This window comes from Urtica dioica, chromosome 1 (genome assembly GCF_054948205.1).
Source record: "Urtica dioica subsp. dioica isolate 48M chromosome 1, U.dioica_male_clone48M_v1_H2, whole genome shotgun sequence".
NCBI lineage: Eukaryota > Viridiplantae > Streptophyta > Magnoliopsida > Rosales > Urticaceae > Urtica > Urtica dioica.
In genome coordinates, this window is record NC_142756.1 from 17,810,166 (window position 1) to 17,814,920 (window position 4,755).

General features: G+C 35.2%; 1 long non-coding RNA gene across 1 annotated transcript; it reads left to right on the forward strand.

Annotated features, from left to right (window-relative positions):
* The first annotated feature begins 1,566 nt into the window (after positions 1 to 1,566).
* On the forward strand, positions 1,567 to 2,884 carry LOC149407626 (uncharacterized). Its single transcript, XR_016295997.1, has 4 exons — positions 1,567 to 1,574; positions 1,948 to 1,983; positions 2,063 to 2,153; positions 2,696 to 2,884. It is a non-coding gene; the product is annotated as an uncharacterized LOC149407626 (long non-coding RNA).
* The last annotated feature ends 1,871 nt before the right edge of the window (positions 2,885 to 4,755 follow it).

The window sequence follows — 4,755 nt, forward strand, 5'->3', positions numbered from 1 at the left end:
AACGTTGTCCATAACTTCTCATTTCACACATAGGAAACAAATTACTTTTTTTCTTCTTCTCATTCTTGATATATTTCATTCTCTTACATGATTGTACATACATCATAGTCGAACTTCTGGTGAATTTTTCATCTTGTTCGTCGTTCCATCTTTAGAATATTTTGTTTTTCAGTTTCAGCACCAGTGTAAACGTAATACTTCTTTATCTAACATGTCTCAATAATTTTCCTATTCGATTCGGTTAACTGTTTATAACAAGCTATGCTATTGTTATACATTTATATAGTTTATCGAACTGGGTTCATTGAATTTAAGTCATCAATTAAATTAGAATCTATAAAATATATAATTTAGCTCGTGGGTCATGTGATATGATAACCTATCCAGTGATATAAATCATCGCTTTATCATCTAATAGGAGACACAAGTTCTTAAAGATTTGACGCTTGGCGAGATTACCTCTATCTTAACAATTTAAATTTTGAAAGCTGCGCTCTGATAGCCATTTACTCAATCATTTGTTTTTCAGAAATTCAAGTACCTTATCGAACGTCGCACTACTAAAAATGTTAGATTCCACAACGAAACGCTGTCCCGTTGTGGAATCATGACATTTCCACAACGGGACAAGAGTCCCGTTGTGGAATCTTGATGTTTCCACAACGGGACAATTATCCCGTTGTGGAATCTTGATGATTACACAACGGGACAGTTGTCCCGTTGTGGAATTCAAAAAAAAATTAAGGTTTAAACAACGGGATGGTGACCCCTTGTTGAATCTCGCCGCGGCCAATGCATAAACTCGCCGCAGCCAAACTCTTCCACAACGGTACAGTGTACCGTTGTGGGAGAACTGTAAAACCAAACATTTCTCCGCGGCGAGCTTAAGCCTTGGTCGCGGTGAAATGTTTCCACTACGGTACAATAACCCGTTGTGGAAACATTTGGCCGCGGCGAAATGTCGCAGATTGGAACTTAAAAACTTCCCTCTCGATTTTTTTTTCAAAAATTTCAGAAATTTCATTCTCTTCTTCTTCTTCTCTCTCTCTCTCTCTCTCTCTCTCTCTCTCTCTCTCTCTCTCTCTCTCTCTCTCTCTCTCTCTCTCTCTCTCTCTCTCTCTCCGACCCAACCCCACTATCTCTCTCTCTCTCCAACCCACGCCCACTCGCCGCCCCTCCTTCTTCCTCCGCCGCCGTCGCCGCCCTCTCTCTCTCTTCTCTCTTCTTCCTCCGCCCTTCTCTTCTTCTCACCTTTTTTTTCCCCGCCCTTCTTCTTCCCCGCAACCCTCTCCTTCTTCTCCGCCATTCTTCTTCTTCCCCGGCCTCCTTTTTCTTCTCCGCCCATTTCTTCTCCCCCATCCTCCATTTTCTTCTCCGCCCCCTTCTTCTTCTCCGCCCTCCTTCTTCTTCTCCGCCTCCCCTTCTTCCAAACCCACCAAACCCACTCTTCACAAACCCACCAAACATTCCGACCCACCCCCACACAAACCCACAAACCGTGCCTCCGACCACAACCCACATCTCCGACAACTTCATTGACTTACCACACCCCATGCTCGTCGTCTTCACTCCAAGTAAGTATTTTTTTTATTTAATTTTTATTTTTACGTTGAAATTAGGTTAGAATTGTTTATTTGTGTCTAAATTATATAGATATTGAATATTGAATTTGATATTTATGTAGAAAATGAGTTTGGAATTGAGTTTTGGTTTGAGTTTATGTTGGATTTGAGTTAGAATATTTGATTACCTTGAGTTTGAGTTGGAATTGAGTTAGAATATTAGATTGAATTTCGGTTTTAGTTTGGGTTAGAATTGTTTTGAATTGAAATTGAATTTCGGTTTAAGTTTATGTCGGAATTAGTTTGAATTGAAATTGAATTTCGGTTTGAGTTTGTATTGGAATTGGTTTGAATTGAGATTATGTTTAATTTTGTATTTTCATAGATTATGTCTACTACAACCAAGAAAGATGATAAAAAGGTAAATTAATTACATGTTATTTGAAGTATTTCATTTACACGAATATTTGTTTTCTAATGTTTTTTTGTTGTTGTAGTAGACAATAACAAAAACCTTGCCTCCGACCACAACCCACATATCCGACAACTTCATTGACTCACCACGCCTCATGCTCATCGTCTTCACTCCGGGTAAGTCTTTTTTTTATATTTAATTTGTATTTTTATGTTGAAATTAGGTTAGAATTATTTATTTGTGTCTAAATTATATTGAAATTGAATATTGAATTTGATATTTATGTAGAAAATGAGTGTGGAATTGAATTTTGGTTTGAGTTTATGTTGGATTCGAATTAGAATATTAGATTGAATTTCAGTTTGAGTTTGTGTTGGAATTGTTTTGAATTGAAATTGAATTTCGGTTTAAGTTTATGTCGGAATTAGTTTGAATTGAAATTGAATTTCGGTTTGAGTTTGTGTTGGAATTGTTTTGAATTGAAATTGAATTTCGGTTTAAGTTTATGTCGGAATTAGTTTGAATTGAAATTGAATTTCGGTTTGAGTTTGTATTGGAATTGGTTTGAATTGAGATTATATTTAATTTTGTTTTTTCATAGATTATGTCTACTACAACCAAGGAAGTTGATAAAAAGGTAAATTAATTACATGTTATTTGAAGTATTTCATTTACGCGAATATTTGTTTTCTAATGTTTTTTGTTGTTGTGCGTTAAGGATTTTTTTTTCGGATTTCAAGCTTGACAACCAAGGAGCCCGAAGTAACGTCAACCAAACTTTACGTACAATTGAAGAAGTCATATACACCGGATAACTTAGAAAACGTTCAAGAGGAGTGGGTATTTTACGTACAAACTTTTATAGAATGAGAATATTAGTTTGATTTTGGATTATATATATATTTGTTTTGGTTGTTTTTGGATATATATTTGGTTTTGGATGTAATGGATATGTTTTGGATGTTATGGATATTTGGTTTTGGATATATAATTTCATTTCAGGTTTTTTCAATTAGAAAACTGTAAAAATAACTCTCAGGAACAATTTCGCCGCGGCAACGTGTATATTTCGCCGCGGCGAAACTTTACACAACGGTACGATTGTACCGTTGTGGAAAGATTCGCCGCGGCGAACTATACACGTTGCCGCGGAGAAGTGTTAAAATCTGTTAAATTTTTTCACAACGGGACTGTCCCGTTGTGAGATTATGGACATTTCCACAACGGGACGAATCATTACTTTTCCACAACGGGACGAGTACCGTTGTGGAAACATTCCACAGCGGAGGATTCCACAACGGTACAGAACCGTTGTGGAAGCTTTCCACAACGGTTCTGTACCGTTGTGGAATCCCCAGTTTGTAGTAGTGTCGTCACATTGTTTTAGAGTAAAACAGTTTGTTCATATGGTTTAATACCCAAATCCGATATTTATTTATTTACGTATTTTAACACCATCCGTATTGCTTTGTTAACCAATTTGAGTCTACATAGTTTACATACATATATATATATATATATATACATATATATATATATATATATATATATATATTATTTTAGCATAAAATAGGGTTACAAATATGACATTCGCTAATTTTAGGCTGAATCCCAACACTGATTGATGCCCGTTTGGGCTTTGTTCGGAATTAATCATTCCAAATATTGTAATTTGATACGTATATGGTATTTCTTCATATTAAAGTGAGTTTAATTCTATTTCACATTTACTTTACCATGACTGATCATCACTATATTCACTTATCTTCCATATTTGCTTAGTTAAACTACTTCAAAAATATTTTCAAAACCATGATTAATTATTTCTGCACCATGTAATTTCTCTTGATGATGACCTCAAACCAATCAAAATAAGGAGACCCACAAAAGATATTTTCTTCTTCGAAGTTTGTTCTTTTTTTGTTTTTGATCTGAAAGTTGGATTTCGTAGATTAAGCCATCTCATTAATCACGGTCAACTCCCGCGCTGAGATGGAACCAAAACGTATTGTCTGTCCATTTACATACTACATGAGCAGTTTCATTAAACAATCTAGGAACCCAAAATAAAGCAAAGTTTTCAAACAGAGAAACAAAGACTCGACACTCCTTTATGGCACCCATTAGCTTCCAGTCCGGGCATGAATTATGATCGTTGTATGCAGCGACGATGGCTTTAGCATTTGAATGCAACCACGTGTGTTGCCATCCTTCCACTCGAGCCCATTCACACGAATTTTGTTCTTGACCAACCCTTGATCTACTTCTTTCTTTTTGCTTTCGTCTTAATTATTTGTTTTAATTTTTAATTCTTAGGACAACGTCTTAAATAATTATTATGCTCAGACTCATCGATAATTAGAATTTATCTCTCGTATCTCTTTTCAAACTTAATTCCCCAAATGGGTTTCAACTATTTTCATTTTAAAGAATTTATTTTTACAATATTTTCCTTCTCAGTTACAATTTTATGAATTTTTTTTTTAATATTTCCTATTTTAGGACCAAAAAGTTGCTCTTTCCAAGTGTGTGTAATTTTTTTTTTCTTCAAATGATCACAAATAGGACCAACTATAATTTTTTCCTTAATCTACCCTTATCTCAAATTAACACATTTTTTAACCATATTTTATCTAACAAAAAAAAAAAACCTACACAATCAAATATCTCATTCTCTCTCTTCCTTTCTCTTTTCTCTCATATCTCTCTCTTCCTCATTTTCTCCGACCAGCTCCAAGCCATGCTTTTCCTCTCCCTGGTATGTCTGTGCTCTTGCTC